The sequence below is a fragment of the Sciurus vulgaris genome (assembly GCF_902686455.1).
Source record: "Sciurus vulgaris genome assembly, chromosome: 4".
Classification (NCBI taxonomy): domain Eukaryota; kingdom Metazoa; phylum Chordata; class Mammalia; order Rodentia; family Sciuridae; genus Sciurus; species Sciurus vulgaris.
In genome coordinates, this window is record NC_136464.1 from 75,789,550 (window position 1) to 75,808,782 (window position 19,233).

At 37.4% G+C, this 19,233-nt stretch overlaps 1 pseudogene across 1 annotated transcript; it reads left to right on the forward strand.

The window, feature by feature from the left end:
- Positions 1-542: 542 nt before the first annotated feature.
- On the forward strand, positions 543-17,757 carry LOC306660226 (ribosomal oxygenase 1-like; annotated as a pseudogene). Its single transcript has 3 exons — positions 543-660; positions 866-1,238; positions 15,784-17,757. The product of its transcript is annotated as a ribosomal oxygenase 1-like (transcript).
- Positions 17,758-19,233: the final 1,476 nt, after the last annotated feature.

The following is a 19,233-nucleotide window of genomic DNA, read 5'->3' on the forward strand; positions in this document are numbered from 1 at the left end:
ATAATGTTTATACTGAAGTGAAAATATTTATAAGTTAGCATTACAGTATTAAAGTGTTCTGAATGTACCTATATTTTAACCTTTGTCAAAGAATTTTAGACTCTCATATTTTCATGTTGTTATTTGGTGTCCTTTCATTTGGACTCTGAGAAATCTCTTGCATTTCTTGAAAGATAGTGTTCTCACAGTGAAAAACTCCCTCAACTTTTGTTAGTTTGGAAGTCCTTATTGCTAGTCACTTCTTTCTTATGTTTTTATTAGTACATTATGATTACATAAATTTGGGGTTCATTTTGATATATTTACACATGCATGTAGTATAATAGGCTCCACTTCTATCTCCAGTACTTTCCCTTTCCCTACATTCTTTGTTCACTTTCTCTACTCTACTGGTCTTACTTTTATATATTTATAGTTTGTTTGTTTGTTTGTTTTTTTAATTGGTATTTTACGGTGCCGGTGAGGTCCAAGCTCTGGCGGAGCAGGAGACAGGCCGCTGGAGGCACCTTGCGGCTGTGAGCTGCTATTGCTCCCTTTGCGGAATGGAGGGGATGGCCTCGGCTGTCAGTGAGTTGCTTCTGCAAGAAGCATTTGTGGTGGTTTGGTCCTCAAGAAATTACAAAAAGAAATACAATCGATACTGCCTGGATTCTCTGCAAAGTTGACTTCAACTGTAGGTGAAAGGAGCTATTCTCCAGACACATCAGGGGCAACATCCTTCCAAATGATTTTTGAGGTTGATGAAAAGCCCAGAACTTTGACAACAGATTGTGCAGTTATAAAGCATTTTTTACACAAAATCATTATCATAATCACCAGATCAGATTTAACTTCAGTGTAAAGGTGAATGGAATCCTCTCCACAGAGATCTTTGGGGCAGAGAATGAACCCATTTTGAACCTGTGGAATGGAATTGCTCTTGTTATGAACTATCAGCATTATGTGAGGAGCCCACACTTTGCTCATCTCAGTGCCATCCTCATGGAGAGCTGCAGTGTAGTACGAGATGCCATCCAGGCCACGGTGGACCATGTCTTGGAGGAGCATCACCAGGCTGCCAAGGTTCATCAGAAACTGCAGGCCTCACTTTCAGTGGCTGTACATTCTGTCATGAGTGTGGTGACTGGAAGCACCAACAGCAGTTTCAGAAAGACATGTCTCCAGGCTCTTCAGGCAACTGACACACAGGAGCTTGTCACCCAACACCGATTTCTTCACCACTGCTCATGTGATGTGAAGCAAGTTAAACCAGAAGAAGCAAAGCAAATTAAAGATGAAGTAAACAAAAGAAATGAATTAATAAAGATCAGAGTAGAATTTTTTTTAAAAAAGAACAACAGAGAAAAATTAAAAAGGTGGTTCATTGAGAGCATTAATAAAATTGATAAACATGTAGCCAGACTAATCAGAATAAAAATAGAAGGTACCAGTTGCCACTCTTAGAAGTTAGAAAGGTGGCATCAGTTGCTCATCAGCATGAGCAACACTACTGCAGTACATTTGACCACTTCAATGAAATGGACAGATTCCTTAAGAAGATGTGTACAGGATGGTTCTTTATCTATTAAGGAAATTGAATTTTTAGTTAAAAGCTTTTCCACAGTCTCCAAAATATACAAAGAACTCTCAAAACTCATTAATAAGAAAATGCCAGTTTTTTTTAAATGGGCAAAAAAATTGAATATATGCTTCACCAAAGAAGAGATAGATATACAAACATCAAACATGTGAAGTCAACATTATTAGTCATTACAAAAATTCAAATAAAAACCACAATTAGATATCATTTTATGCCCATTTGGAATAAAAATACTGTATCACTGGGTGCAGTGGCATTTGCCTGTTGTACTGTTATTCCTGCTCAGGAGACTGAGGCAGGAGGATCACTTGAGCCCAAGAGTTGGAGGATGGTCTGGGCTACATAGCAAGACCACATCTCAAAGAAAAAGAAAAAAAAGAAAGAAAGAAAAAGAAGAAAAAAAAAAAACCTGTACCAAGTATTGGCAAGGTGTGGAAGAACTGGAACTTTTATACCCTGTTTCTGGCAATGAAAGATGGTACAACCACTTAAGAAAACATTTGGCAATTTCTTTAAAAGTTAAATGTGGCTGGACTTGGTGGCACACACCTGTAATCCCAGCAGCTCAAGAGGCTGAGGCAGAAGGATCTCTAGTTCAAACCCTGCCCTAGCAACTTAGTGAGGTCTAAGCAATTTAGCAAGACACTGTCCCAAAATTTAAAAATTTTAAAAAGGGCCAGGGATGTGGCTCAGTAGTTAAGTGCCCCTGGATTTAATCCCAAGTTTTAAAAATCAAAATGTTTTTTAAAAATGTTAAATATGTGCCTATCATATGCCTAGCTATTCCACACCTGGGTGTTTATCCAAGATAAATAAAAGATATATACATAAAAGCTATGTACACATAAATAATTGGTGTTTTATAGAAATATATAAAGCTGAAATTCACTGTGGTATATTCCTACATGTACATAGCAAAATTTTGTCAAATTTATTCCACCACCATTTCTGCCCTATTCTGTCCCTCCTCCCTCCCTTTTTCCCCTCTACTCTACTAATCTACCTTTTATTTTCATGGGATTCTCCCCACCGCAGCCCTGATTTTGTTCCCTTATTTTAGTCTAGCTTCTGCATTGAGAGACCCTTGACTTTCTGAGGCTAGCTTTTTTTAACTTAGCATAATGGTGTTCAGTTCCATCCATTTACTAGCAAGTGCCATAATTTCATTATTCTATGACTGATTAAAACTCCATTGTGTATATATACCACATTTTCTTATCGATTTGTCTGTTGGCAGTCTTCTGGGCTGGTTCCACAACTTAATTATTGTGAATTGTGCTGCTATAAACATTGCCGTGGCCATATCCCTAGTTCTTTAGGATAAATTCTAAGGATTGGGATAGCTGGGTCTTGTGGTGTTTCCATTTCTAGTCTTTTGAGGAATCTCCATTGCTCTCCAACATGATTATACTAATTTGCATACTCACTAACAATGTATGAGTGCTCCTTTTCCCCACATCTATTCATATATAAAACAATTTTACTGGGAGTAATATTTTTGGTTAGTATGATTTTTTTTTTCCTTTTTGTACTTGAATATACAATCTTACTTTCTCCTGGCTTGCAAGGCTTTTATTACATGTCAACAAATACCCTTATGTAAGTACGTTTAGATGTACTGGTTCTTTCTTGCTGATTTTAAGATTCTTTGTCTTTGACATCAGACAATTTGATTATAATATGCCTCAGCCTTTTCTTCTTTGAGCTGATCATGTTTGGTGTCTTCCAAATACTACAAATCTGGATGACTATATCCCTTCCAAGATGTGGGAAGTTTTTAGTCAATATTTCCTTAAATTATTTTTCTAATCATTTTGTCATGTCATGTGCTTTTAGGTCTTCCATAATTACTGTACTAATATATTTCATAGTGTCCTTAAGATCCCTTTTATTTATTACTCTTTATTATTATTTTTCTTTCTCCACATAATTTACTGTGTTGTTGAAGCTCTCTAAGTTTTCAGTTCTATTGTTGTATTCTTCCATTCTAGGATTCCTGTTTGGTACTTTATTATTTTTTCTATTCCATTTTTAAGTTTTAATTTTGTTCATCCTTTGTTTTCCATTTTTTGTTTGTTTTATGTGTGTACTCTCATTTTATTGAAGGAAATTCTAGACATCTGTTTTTTCCTAGTTCTGTTGATTAGCTTGCATTCACTGAACTTCTTTGAAATGATCATTTTGCATTCTACTTTTAGGCAGTTTGTAGGTTTCCATTTCTTGGAGATGTATAACTGGAGCCTTATTCCTTTTGTTTTGATTTTAATTAATTAATTAATTAATTAATTATTTTAGTGTTCTTATATTTGCCTAAGTTTTCCTTATTCATGTAGTTTTGTTTTAGTGTCTGTATATTTGAAAGAACACACTTTTTTTCCCAGTCTTTACAGAGTGGTTCTTGTATGTGAAGATCTTCTTATTTTGGAAATCTAGGTTGATTCTTTGCCCCTGAATCAGAGTAAAGTGAAATTGGGTCCCCAATAGGTAGACTATTACCAGAGGTTGAAATGGATAATGTTCTGCAGGATTTTATCTCATCTGGTTTCTAGGTAGATTTTACTATCTTAAGGAACTTGATTAGTAGATGTGGAGCTGGGATCAGGTTAGCTTCAGGGTCTGCAAACAATTAGGCAATTAACAGGGGCACAGAGGTCCCTGTAGAGCTGCTTCTGGGTGACACTCTGTGTAAACAGTATTGGCCATGGTGTTGGCCAACAGAAGCTGAAACAGGCACAAATTCTTTTACAGCTTTGACATAGGTAGGTATGTCTCATCTCCCACAAACACACTTTTGTCCTTGGATGACTAAATTAATTAATTAATTAATTAATACATTTAGTTTTTGCTGTGGAGGATATCAGCAGGGGATCTACTAATTCCACCATATCAAGGATGTTCTGTTTGTTCCCAATTCTTTATTCACCTCCTTTTATAAAATTTAACACCTGCACACTTTGTTATATGATTTTGAAGTTTCTCCCAATGTTGATAGCTTTCATTTCCCTATCCTACTGATTTCTATCTTAGTCATGTGAATCTCTTAGAGAAACATGTTTTGCTAATGTGGTTCAAGGATATTCTATTTATGTACAAGTTTTGCTATACCTTCTTAGGCTTCTATAATCCATGAGGAAAATAAGGTGGCCCAGGCAGCTGCTGACCCATGGAAAACAAGGAAACCCGTAGAGCAGATCTGAAGCAAGTCTGACACCCATAGCCAAGCTGGGTGGAGTCACAGTCAAAGACCTCTGAACAGGACAAGAAACCTTTATTATTTTAAGACCCCGAGGTTTTGAGTATATTTGATACGTAGTTTTACCCTGCAAAGGTTAATTAATACATTACTTTTTTTCTTTTAAAATCATGTCAATTTGTAGATTTTTATGTTCTACTTGAAAAATTATTGTTCTATGTGACTTAAAAAGTCCTCAAGTAATTTGAGATGGAAATGCTGATTATTCTATTTTGAATATTGCACATTGTGCACATGTGTTAAATGATCACACTATACCCTTGAATATGTATAATATTTTATGTCATTTAAAAAAGAAAATAATTCTTTAGTGCTGTAGGAATTTGGATGTTAAGTATATAAATAATTAACAACATAAGACTTTTTAAATAGTAACTATGTGCCTAGCACTGTGTTTAGACTGTCTTTAAGAGATGAGAGAAAAAAAGAGACAGAGAGAGAGAAACTTGTGCTTTCTCACTGGGTACACACTGGTAAGATATTTCCAGGCATGCTCCAGAACATACAGGTAGGAGGGAAACACTGATGTAGGAAGGAGAAGTTCCACAGAAGATTCTAGCATCAGGTTGCACATGAAAAACAGGGGTATTTCAACAGTTCTGCTTCAATTCCAAAGCACTTTCATTATACAGGAACTGGCCCTGAAAGCATAGGAGGCATTGCTCATTATCTGACTGGTATTTTTTTCTGAGGCTCCAGAAAAGGCTCTGCTCTTTCCCAGCCACAGGGTCAGGTTGTTCTCTGATGCACATTGAGCTTCCTGACTAATGGGACCAGGTTCCTTCAGATGCTACACGCACGCAAGACAAGCTTTGCAGTTGATTAAATTTATCTTCTTAAATAGCTTTTTGTCTTTAATGGGTCAAAGTGACACTTTACATTGAAAGTTAAAAGTAGAAGAGAAAAGTAAAGTCCAGTGATTTACTCTTTTATTAGATTTCTTATTGGAAATAAATGAGCTATGGTCTGACATGTAAAATCACCCATCTTTATCCTCTGACATTTTCAGATTTGAAGTTGGTAACTTATTTATCCCAAATTTGTCAGGCTCTGTAGCCAAGACAGCACATCTTGTGGGAAATAGGAGAAAAATATTAAATGGATTCACAGATTCAAGTTTTATTTTTCCCAACTTTTTAACTATTCCTCAATAGTGAAGGAAAGTAGGAAGTAGTAAAGGAGGAGATCGGGAAGTGAGGAGGAAAATGATGAACAGCTGGCTCTTAAACAATTACTATATTCCAGATATGCATATATAAATATCTTTATATTCCTATTCATAAATATAAATACACAATCTATATGTAAATATATTTATATATTTAATATATAAATTTATAATAAATATATATGTATAAATATTTATTTATACTTAGTTGATTCTCATTTTGTACCTGAAAACTGATTATTTTATATCTGTTTTGCAGATTATGATTTAAATAAGTTGCTTTGTATCCCAGTTAATAGGAACCTAGACCTAAATATGAATGGAATAAATAATATAATTATTTTCAAGATAATCTCATTTAAATTTTATAACAACTATTGAAAATATTTTGTGATGACCAGTTTTAAAGAAAACAGGTTTTTGAAGGTATAACAACACATACAAAATCATATAACTTATAAATGACATAGCCTGGCTCACACCTGAAGTTGCCTAATTACAGAACTCCAGCTTTTCTGTAGCTGATTAATAAGTGTATATATATATTTCATAATACAAAAACAAAACTCACTTATTTTGGAAATACATTTTGGAAGAGAAATTCTCTTGGTTATTATGAAAGACCTTGGAGAGTGTGGTCCCTGAACTGTTTCATACATCTTTCCTAATTTAAATAATTTCCAAGTCCTTTTCCCCTCAGATTTTATTAAGTAAAATCTCTTTCCCACCTCTCAACTAACCACTAATTGCAGTTCTTCTATTTAGCAGATATACACTTCTGTCAACTAAACTGGCTTCCACTTTCTAAAGAAACAAGGTTTCAGTGGCAATTAGAAATAATTATTGTGATTTCTCCACTTACCTAACTCTGGCTTCTAAGAGAGCAGTGCCTCTCATTTGCCTTTAAAGAAAAGAATCTTGAAAGAAAAATGTATCTTTTGAAAACCAAACACCATCAAGTTTAGGATCCAGTATTAAGTAATATTTAAGTCTCTCTCTGAACAAAACAAAATAGATGTGTAAAAATATAGAAAAATTGGAATACAAGTTTGTTTTCTTCAGATAAACATCAAACATTAGAGGAATTACTTAAGACAAGGTAGAAACTCTATTTTTCAAACTAAGACGTATTTACAAAGGATTCTTCAAGTTTTACCCAACTTAAAACTCCAGAATTGAACCATTCCTTAGGGCAAACAGTTCTTGGTCTACAGTCCCCTCTGAAAATGAAAATTCTCACTGAAGCAAAAGCATATTTAGTTGTTTTTTGTTTTTTGTTTTTTTTTTTCTCTTTGAGTGTGCATGTGTGTGCAGGGGTGACATCTGTTTGTAAATGTGGTAGGAATAAGGAAGGGGAACTTTTAGTAAGTCGCTTACTGCCTTTACCACCTTAACCTTTGTCTACCTGGAACATAGACCATTGGGGACATGACTCAATGTGGTGAGATATTTTTATTGGTTAAGTTCTAGGTACCCTGTCTCTCTAAATGACTTCCACCTGGGGATTTAGAGTAGCATAAAACTTCACTAGTTGGTTTGGAGTTCCTCTAAATTGGTTTCCATCTAATTGCAGAGATCTATTGTACAATGTATACATGTATTGGAACATCACATGGATCCCCATTAATATGCACATTTTTTATGTTTTTATGTATTAGTTAAAAAGTAAAGTTAATTTAAATTATAAAAAACTACATAGTTTAAGACCTTAAGTTTTAGAGATCTGGCCAAGAACATTAAAATCAATCTGTAAATAAGAATAAATGCTTCATTTACACTATAAAAATGCAAATCCTGTGCTATTTTAGTATCATCTATGAACTTGAAATATGCAATCCACTTAACCAGTTTTTCTCCACCTCCTTTTAGCTATAATTATAGATCTTGGCATTTAAAATTCCAGGACTGAGTCTTTCCTTTGTGTTAGTAGTTCCTGATCAGTATTCTGCTCTTACAATAAAAATGCTTATTGACTTGATGATGTATTTAGCTCTGTGTTTGAGTATGTATGAGGAAGGGGGATCTCTGTGTATTTCTGGGTGGGGAGACAGAATTTATTAAAACATTTGTTCCTTCTAAAATCTTAGTCTTTCTCTGGAAGGAAGGCAGAGCTTTTAACCTTTTACTTCAACAGTTTCTAAAACCTCTTCCTACATCTCCATGGTTGCAATATACCAGATTTTAGAAAAGACTGTGGCTTTGTCTCCTGGTAAATTAACATCACTGTAGTTCTCTTCAATTGGAACTATCTTAATTTGATCAGGAAATTAGGTAAACAATTTAACAATCATGATCAAATGAAAAATAGGATAGGAAGTCAGGTTGTCTGAAAAGTTGCCTAGGACTTTGAACTTGGGGTTATTGAGGGGTGACTCTGAGAGGTAGTGATGGACATGGCTCAACTCTGAACTCTTAGGAAGGGTCAGATTTAAAAGATCAGCAATCCAAACCTTTATTTTTACACAGAAACCAAAGAAGTGGATTTTTATCCTTTGTGATGTGAATTCCAAGCATTAGAAATGCCACCCTCTTCCACCTTTCCTTAATCACAAAAATACCAACTTTAGAAATGTCAGCACAATTCCCCTTTTGGGATAAAGTTGTTCCATATTAAATTCTCTCAAACGTTGGTGGCAAATTTCCACTCTTGGTGTTCTTATCTCATCTTCTTCTCTGTTCTTGTACCTCAATCATGACTTCAAACATAGCTTCACTTTGTTTTTTTCCCCAAACTTAATCTTACCAGTTATCATTTTAGAAAACCTGACAGTACCCTGTGCTAATCCTGTGCATATTTCATATGGAACTTTATGGAACTGCTTCAACATTGTTTACATATCAAGGTAGTGACTTGAGGACAGGTGATTCTGAAAGCAGCCTCCCACAGGCAGATGGGGAAACTAGGCAAGTGAGATCAGGGTGGCCAGGATATCTTCACACTGCTTGGGACCATTTTATTGGATCATTTTCCAGTAGTAAAATTCATTAATAATAGAGATTTAGGACTGCTAGATATTAAAAGAGAGAAAGAGAGTAGGGAATAGAATCAAAATGAGTTTTTATTGAGTTGTGCTTCATTTTTTCTTTGCAATTACCTCAAAAACACGTTCTTTCCAATGGGTCTTTGAGTGCCTTCTCAGAGATCCTAGCAATGCAGAAAGAAAGCACAGATATTATGCATGCAGGTGAAGAATCAACTTCCCAAGACAGTCTTTCTTGCCCTAATTAAGATAAAATGTTAGAACAGGGCAAGAAAACACACATTTTCACCACTGGATCAAACTCCAGTGATCAAAGATTTCCTCTTAGGGGAAATTCTAATAAATTTTAAGCCAAGGGCTATTGGCTGGTAAAACTTAAGCATAGTGACTTTAAGGCGTGAAAAGGGTAAAAAGAAGCTTATGCTAGGATTGAAAAAAAAAAAAAAGAAAGAAAGGAAAAGAGGTTGTATGATCAGGGAGTATATTAGGGGTACCACATGCAATAATAAAATGAGAACTTCTGGTGACTTCTGAGCCTTTGAACCAGTAATGATGCCTTTGAGTATCATGAGGGGCACTAGGGGCACTGCAGTTAGTCAGACTAATGCCTATCTAATGTTGAGAACTAATCATGCAAAGTTTATTAATATCTGATTAATATCTAATGCATCTGTTATCTAAACTATTATGCAGAATTCACAAAACTTTCCTCACTGGATGTTTCTTAGTATCAAACTTGGTTTTCAAAAGCAACAGATTTGTGTTAAAATTCTGGTTAATTGTGCTTTTACTAGGGAGTGCTTAAGCAAGGTTTATCATCTATCTGTCATGGAAAAGATTCTAAACATGTCATGCTGACTAGCCTCCATATGTCTCCCTACTTCAATTCAGTTTCTATCCTGCTACATTCCAGGGGCAGGAGTCGGGGAGAGGCTTGGATTATATCTCTCTTATCCTTTTGCATTTATTAGGCTGGACCTATCAGGGTTTTGTTGGCAATTTATTGTAAGACAGGATCAATGAGAACTGGAAATATTTATTTCCCTCACTTGTTTTCCTGTCTTGGCCAAAGGTTTTACCAGTAGTTGATTTGGATTCATCTTGGTGGTGGTTCTTTTCTGATTCCTAATTTTTGCCAAACTACAGATTTAAAGGTGGTAAGACTTCTCACCTTTCTGTTGACATGGTCATCATTAAACTCTCCTTGTTTGATCCTCTTTGACTCTAAATTTTAGTTCTTACTGTGATTGTGACTGATTCCTTTGGTTCCCATTGGGATTATAAAACCTGATGGTTACATGGGTATCCCAGAAATGTCAAGAGAGAGGAAACTCAGCCTCAGCATCAATTCCCCTTGTGTGTCCACTGAAGTCCTCTTTCCACACTGTCCTCACCCTTGATAGTTTATCTTTGAATTGTCCCTGAAGGCTCCAGTTAAACTGCCACTCAGAAAGTTGTTAAAAATTAAGTTAATATAATTTTGACTTGGCTAATCTATCAAAGGGGCTTCTGTAATTCGTGAGGGTGAGGTAATTTATTCATTCATTTATTCATCTATTGTATTGTTTATAAATTTGTTCAGCAGTTTTGTGGTATCTACCTCTGTTCCAGTCTTCTGATTGGTGGAAAACAAAAACCACCCCCTGCTAACAACCGCGGAAAGTTTAATGAAAGCTCTTGTTGCTGGTAGATCTGAAGAAAACATAACCTGAGCCCAAGGAATCTGGTATTGTGGGCTCAATCTATCAGAAAGGAGTGATAGTCACACAGAGGTGTAGCTACTGCCAGAATTTTACCCAGATAGAGAGAAAAGGCAACGTAGGGTGCTTCTGCTTTTTGATCTTTTTTTTTTTCTAATTTCCAGAGGGTTTCTCCTATTTATTTTTGCTATCAGAAATGGAACCCAGGGGTGCTTAGCTGCTGATCCACATCCCCATCCCTTACTTATTTATTTGTGTATTTATTTTGAGACCAGGTCTCCAACAGAATCAGAGACTAATCACGTTGGTGATGGTGTCCTTGACTGCTTTCTTGTATCCTTCTTCCTTTTCTAGAACTCAGTTTCTCATTACAAGTTCTCATGATCCTTGTGTTCTCTCCTCTTCCCTCATCAAACCTCATTTTCAGGAAAGCTTGGAGCCACTGGTCACTTACAGTGGGCCTGTGCCTCCTTGGCTTCTCTCAAAATGAATTCACAGTGTCAAGCTTCTTCTGCAATGAACAGATTTGATTCCTGATAAATGGTGAAAGGAACCTGTATGCAATCATCAAATTGGGTTGTCACTGGTCCCAGACCTTTGACTTAGCTCATCTATTTCACATTTGGAACCTATGTTAAACCACTTGCAACTCTTTTGGGGGTGGGGGTACCAGGGATTGAACTCAGAGCCCTCAACCACTGAGCCACATCCCAGCCCTATATTGCATTTTATTTAGAGACAGGGTTTCATGAAATTACTTAGTGCCTCACTTTTGCTGAGATTGACTTTGAACTCGTAATCCTCCTGCCTCAGCCTCCAGAGCCACTGGGATTACAGGTATGTGCCACCACACCTGGCAAATTCTTGTAACTTTTGATTCCTAATAATCTAAATTAAACAAGCAATTTCACAGTAGTTTTCCAGACTTATTGGGTGCAATGTATCACTGTCCTCTCATGTGTGATAAAACAAGTTACTCAAATAATAACTTGAACCAAGTAGAATGAGACCTCTATGTATTTTTAAATTGCAGAGCACATTTTCCAACTCTGTGAATGAGTATTTCTTAGATATCCACCTCAAATTGACAAACTGTCTTTTTGAAATAAAAGCATCACCAACAAAACAGACTTCATTTATTTTATGTTTTACTCTTTCCTCTAACCTTTGCTGAAATTAAAATAAGGAGTCAAGACATCAGTGTGACATGATTAGAAGCAGAATGGAAACCACCCATGAAATTTTGGTAGTCTGTTGCATTTTATTCCTTTCTTTTCTATCTATAAAGTCCATGGGGAAAATAACACAATACCATACCATTTGTTATTTGTAGATAAGAAGCTGCATTTGGGACAATGTAATTGTTAATAAAACTCCCTATATGCTAGGCAAGGAAATGTGCATGTGAATATTTGTATAAATGCTTCTTATCTCTTGGAGTGGTGGGTGAAGTCTGTGTTTGTGGGTCTTGAGTATGCATGGAAGACTATTTAGCACACAGTATTTGTGTCAATATCAATAGTCTCTTGTTCCTAAAAATGAGTCATAGAAAACACACAAGAAAGAAGAATATAAACCTAGTTGCACAAGAATTCATACCATAGCTTAGAAGACTGTCATGGTGTAATCCTCCTTGGATCTTATATTTTTCTATGATGACATGAGAAATGAAAGTGGGATCCCTTAAGACAGTTCTAACCCTGTATGCCTCAGAAAAAGACATAGAAGAAGGCACTGGATTTGCTAATACCAGAAGGGTATTCACCTCATTGTGATAACAACCCCAGGTGTTTATTTTCATTTCCTGTATAAAACCAACAGCATATCAGAAAGTTACAGAATAAAGTCCATTGCTTCTGGCATGCCTTAAAGATAAACAATTAAAAGTAGAGATATTCACATACATTGTAGCAAAATAAACACTGCAGATATTTATACTAAAACATAGATTGAAAAATTTCCCTGACCTCAGGGTACTATATGGTACTCATAGAGAAATTGAGGAAAACGATTGTTCCTCTTTCCAATTTCCAATCACTCTGCTGCAGCCTGTACCTGGGTTTCCCCCTTGTGTGCACTTTCTACACAGCAGTTAAAATGACCTTTATAAAGCAAATCAAATTGTGCACTCCCTGCTTAAAATTTTTCAGTGACTTTCCATCTTGTTGAATTCCAAAATCATACCACAGCTTTCAAAGCTTCGGGTGATCTCACCTGTAGCCTTACTTCTCAACCTCTTCCCTGCACTGGCCTCCTTCCTCACCCTGTTCCTGGATACCAAGGCATCCTTCAAGTGGTTTTGAGAACACCAGCCACTGTTCTGCCTTTGGACTTTTTGCAATCATTGTCCCCTGTGCCTGTAATGCTCATTGCTTCTCTTGGCATAGTTGGTGCCTTTTCTATTTTTCAGGTGAGCACTGAAATATTAGTGCATAACAAAAGTCTCTTCTAAGGACGCTTATTTTTCAAATTGCAGACAAATTTCTTCTGTTGCAGCTTGTAATGTTATGAAATTTTTAGTTCATATATACATGCACCTCCCATATTTACTGATGTACTTCTGCTCTCTTCTGTTGCATTCATCATCAGAACCCCTCTTGGTCATGAACCAACTGCCTTAGTCTCACAATATTAGAGTTCTTGTCATTGTCCCTCAGGCACAGTAATAAAAAAGAATCATTCTTGACCTTCCACAACTACTGAATTTTGTTGTTCTGTCTTATTTTTTCTTTTCTTATTAATTTTTTCACAGTATTCATTCAACTTCATATTCATTAAACACTGTGATAGGTCCTTAAGATTCATTCTTTAGTAAAACAGACAAATTCCTGCTTTTATGAAAGTTAATTGTAGAATAAAACAACACAGAGAAGAAATAATAAATGAATAATTCTGATTTTATTTAAGTACTTCAAAAATTCAGTTAAGCCCACCTAAGTCTTGAAAGGTGAGAAGGATATGGCAAATATTCCACTGAAATGGGGAAATACATAGTATATTCAGACTAATTGGGATAGTAGTAGGGCTAAAGCACAAAGCGAAATAGGCTGGAGAGAAATCTAGAGCTAGATCCTGGAGAAGAGGCTATACCAAAGAAATAGAATGAATCACAGAAGGAAGAATAAAAGTTCATAAATATGCCCAGAATTTTTTGTCTAAAAGATCACTTAGTTTTTATCTCTTCCTCTCTTTCTCTGTCTTTTTTTCTTTCTTACTTAGAGTCAATGCAATGAGAATTAAAGTACTTAAGTTTTAGCACCTTGCTCAGTGTCTGACATATGGCAGTCACTGAAAATGTATTTGATTGATAAATGACTAAATGATGAAAAGTAATTCCCAACAAGACTACAGTTCTTTATGTGAAGACCTTTAAGCAAGAACCAGTAAGGACAAACCAAATCCAAAACTATTAGAATAATAACAAAGATTGAGCAGAAATAAATTAGAGAATAAAATATCAATACAAAAGATCACTTCAAAGAAGAGTTGCTTTTTTTGAAAAGATAAACCAATTTGAAAAATCTTTAACTAATCAAGAAAATAAGAGAAGGCAAATAATTAAAATTACAGATAAAAAAGGATATATTGCAACAGAGTCCACTGAAATTTATATGCTTAGTACAGAATATTTTTAGAAATTATCTGCCAATAAATTTGAAAGATATATGAGAAATTGATAGATTTCTGGACACATCTGACCTGCTAAATTAAATTATGAGGACATAAAAACCCGAACAATGGTAAATACTTAGATTGAATCTGTAACTTATTGACTTCACTGCTGAATTTAATCTAACTTTTAATGAAGAAATTATGCCGATTCTTTTGAAATTATTTCAAATAATTTAAATAGAGGAAATCCTCCCAAATTCATTCTAGAAGTGCAGCATTATCCTGATACCAATACCAGGCAAGGAAACACATGGGAAAAGAAAATCATTGACCAATATCCTTGTTGAAAATACATGAAAGCATTCTCATTGAAATCCCAGCAAATCAAATACAAAGGCACATCAAAAAGATGATTGACCATGATCCAGGTGGATTTATCTTAGGGATGCAAGGATGGTTCAACATACATATATCAGTAAATGTAATATGTCACATCAACAGAATGAAGGATAAAAAGCACATGATCATCTCAATACCAAGAAAGCATTCAATAAAATTCAACACTCACTTATGATAAAAGTACTGAACAAATTAGGTTTAGGTGGATTGTACCTCAACTTAATAAAGGCTGTGTGTGAAAAACCTACAGCCAACATCATATACTAAATGGGAAAAAGCACAAAGCTTTCCCTGCAAGAACTAATACAAGGATGTGCATTTTTACCACTCTTACCTAACATAGTGCTAGAAGATTTCACCAGAACAAATAGGTAAGAGAAAGAAATACAAGGCATAAAAATAGAAAGGGAGGAAGTCAAATTATCTTGGTTTGCAGATGATATCAGTCTCTATATAGAAATACCTAATGACAGCCCCCAAAATCTATTAGAACTGATACATTTTGTAAAGTTGAGGATATAAAATCATACAAAAATCAGTAGTACCTTGAAAAATCATAAATGTTTTTATACTTCAGTAACAAATTGCCAAGGAAAATAATTGGGAAAGCAATCCTATTCATAACTATGAAAAAAATACCTAGGAATAAATTTACTCAAACAAGTTAAAGAATTCTAAAATAAAATGATAAAAACTGATTGAAGAATTTGAAGACATAAAAAATGAAAAGACATTCCATGTTCATTAATTAGAATAATTAATAGTGTTAAAATGTTCATACAACTCCAAATGATTTACAGATTCATGAAATATCAGATGAGGTTATTCACAGAACTAATTAAAAATATCCTAAAATTCTTATGGAAACACAGAAGACCCTGACTAGCCAAAAGAATCTTGCACAAAAAGAACAAAACTGGAGGCATCATAATACTTGATTAGAAGACACCATACAGAGCTATAATACCCCAAACAGAATGGCACTGGCATAAAAACAGATACATAACTTGACAGAACAGAATAAAGGTTACAGAAATAAATCCATGCACTTTCAACTGAAACTTAAACGTGCCAAAAAACGTACATTAAAGAAAGAACAGTCTTTTCTCTAACTCCAGCGGCCTGGAGAGCCATGCAGCCACAGATGGACTCCAGTCTAGCGCTGGACTGTTGAGGTGTGGGTGGGAGGTTGCGGCGAAGGCGCCAGTCCAAGCCCCACAGTGGATCAGTCTTGGCCCTGCCCTTGAGGCCCAGGGAAATCCAATGGCAACTGAGGAGAAATGTTGTGTCCCACATGGCAGCGCTGAGGGCTCGGGCCGTTATCCAGTGCAGGACTCTGGGGACTCCAGGGTGGAGTCGACCGCCCAGGATCTGGAGGACACGCTGCCAGGTGGGGCGGCGGCAGCGAACAGCCCAGACGCGTCCTGGAGAGAACCACATTGCCACCTTGGGCCTGCCGCCGCGCGCTCCCTGCGGACCCCACCGGCCCACTTGATGGAGGCGCAAACCCCGCCCGCGCGCCTGGGGCCGGCTTCCGCGCCGCCCATGCGCCTGATAGAGGTGACTGCTGCACTCACCTGATCGGTGGACACGTCAACTGGGCTGTGTGCTTCCCAGCACTTGGTGGCCGCCGCACCACCCAGGACCCCTGCGACGCTGTTGGGGCCTCAGGTGGATAACGGGTCGGGAGTTGCCCTGGGACTCACCGCTGTAGCTCATCTTGGCTGAGCTGAGCCGCATCCCTAGCAGCTGACCGCGGGCGGCGCGCCTCTTTGAGTGGCTCATCAGCCTATGCCGCTGGAACTGTTCTATCAGCGTCTTTGGGAGCCGGAGGCGGTGCTGGTGCGGCTGCAGGACCACACCTGCTACCAGGGCCTTTTCTCAACTGCACACCTGGACTCCATACTGCGAAACCAGAAGGTGCAGTTCGGGCAGCACCTTGATGCAGCGCTCTAGGTCAATGGGTTTGGGAGATCCCGAACCCTCCTGGCCAAGCCTTCCTCGCCGCTGCCTGGTCCCTGTACCAGGCAGGCTGCTCCTTGCGCCTCCTCTGCCCTCAGGCTTTCTCGACCACCGTGTGGCAGTTTTTGACTGTTCTTTAGAAGCAGTTTGGAAGCATGGCAGGTTCCAACGTGTATCTCACGCTGCCCAACTCTCAGGACTTTGTCCTGCACTATAATGACATCGAGGCATTCATGCTGCAAATGGAAGGTAGGAAACTCTGGCGTCCCTGGGTCCCAAATGAGGAACTGGTCCTGACACCTAGCCCCAACTTCAGCCAGAAGGACCTTGGTGAACCTGTGCTGCAGACCCTGCTAGAACCCGGAGATTTACTCTACTTTCCTCGAGGTTTCACTCATCAAGCTGAATGCCAGGATGGAGTCCACTCTCTGCATCTCACAGTGTCCAGGTATCAGCGCAATACCCGGTGTGACCTCCTAGAGGCCATACTGCCTCTGGCTGTGCAGGCCGCAATGAAAGAAAATGTATAATTTCGGAGAGGTCTACCTCCAGACTTCATGGATTACATGGGGGCCCAACATTCGGATTCTAAGGATCCAAGAAGAACCGCTTTCATGGAGAAGGTGCGGGACTTGGTTGCCCATATGGGACACTTTGCTCTTGTTGATGCTGTGGCTGACCAGGGAGCCAAAGACTTCATCCATGATTCTCTACCCCTTGTGCTGACTGGAGAAGGCATTAAGTGTTTACGGGCTCCCAGTTGCTGGGAGACTGGAGAACCTGTAAACGTGGGAGCCCAGTTGACAACAGAAACAGAAGTACACATGCTTCAGGATGGGATAGCTCGCCTGGTGGGTGAGGGAGGCCATTTATTTCTCTATTACACCGTGGAAAACTCTCGTGTTTATCATCTGGAGGAAGCAAAGTGCTTGGAAATATACCCCCAGCAAGCTGATGCCATGGAACTCCTGCTTCGCTCCTACCCAGAATTTGTGAGAGTAGGGGATCTGCCTTGTGACAGTGTGGAGGACCAGCTTTCCTTGGCAACCATGTTGTATGATGAGGGGCTGCTGCTCACCAAGATGCCTCTATCTCTAAACTAGTTTCTTATTGATTATTGGAAACAAGGCAGTAGTGATTCTCCACTACCACTCCCACCAGTTCACCTTAAAAAACAACAACAACAACAACAACAACAGCAACAACAAAAAAAGTGTTCTTACCTTGATAACCATCAGTATGGTTGCATTTACCGTTATGGCTGCTTCAATGTCACAAATCTCAGACAGTCTTCTAAAAGAAACCACTTCATCTAGGTACAAAAGTAAAAATTTGGAGGAGGAAAATGAGCTATTTCTGCAGAAGTAACCTTAATGCCTGATCATTTCAGAGCACCAGCTTTATCTCCCTCTGGCTTCAGTGTGTTGTGTAGCACTGGCTGTCATTGTGCTTGAGACATTAGAAGTTTTGATTTGGAAGTTGCATCTTTCATTTGAGTCCTTTTTCATCAAAAGAGGGGGGCAGGTGGGATCAATATTCTGTTTTGTTAATGTTTGTATGAATATTAGAAGAGTTATTAAAGTGCCAAAGAATGTTTCCCTTAAAAAAAAAAAAAAAAAAAAAAAAGAAGAAGAAGAAGGAAAGAACAGCCTCTTGAATATATGGTGCTGGGAAAACTGGATGGTCACATACCAAGGACTGAAACTTGACCCTATTTCTTACCTGAATTTGAATTGATTTAAAAAAATCAATTCAAAATAATCAAAGACCTAAACGTAAGACTCATGAAACTCCTAGAAGTAATCACAGGCCATTTTAAGGCATCAGTATAGACAATGAGTTTTTGGATACTAAATACAAAGCACAGGAAATAAAATAAAAGTGGAAAATAGTATTAATAAAAATTAAAATATATTTTAAAATATTATAATTATTAACTATAGGGATTTTAAAAAAATGGTGGGTTTAACTTTCCTCGTTTTGATTTGAAATAAATTGTATGGGACATAGCCAGTGCTCACTGTGTATTTGGCCAATTGTTTTGACTTTTATGCTCCTCCCATAACCCAGCAGTAGCTCCTATTCTATGTATTGCATCCTATTCTTGCTGCTCCTGAAACTTGGTGATTAAAATTTGTAGGAGAACTTCCCACAAAGAAGAGAATTTGATCCTTGATCTCTGACAGTCACACAAATGCACTGATACTTATAGATTGCCTTACAAAGCAAAAAGAGGAAAGAGAAGAATGAGTACTGAATCCATCCTATGCCTTTGCTTACTTTGGATGAGACCTAATGTCCATCTGCTGTAGTCTTTCCAATTTGCACATTGGCTTAAATGTGTATGCTCAGAACGTGATAGGTGGATAAAAATTGACATTCTGGTCATTTGCAGTCCTATCAATGTTTCCTTCCATTCAGTTAGCAGGTGTTCTGTGGTTTTAAGGCATACCATGGCTTTGGTCATTTTGCTATAAAACTTAAGTTTGTGCTTCCAAGCTACACATAATCATTTAATTAGTGGTAATGTGTAGATATAATATATTGAGAGAATATTTTTGTCAGTCCTTGGTGTGAGA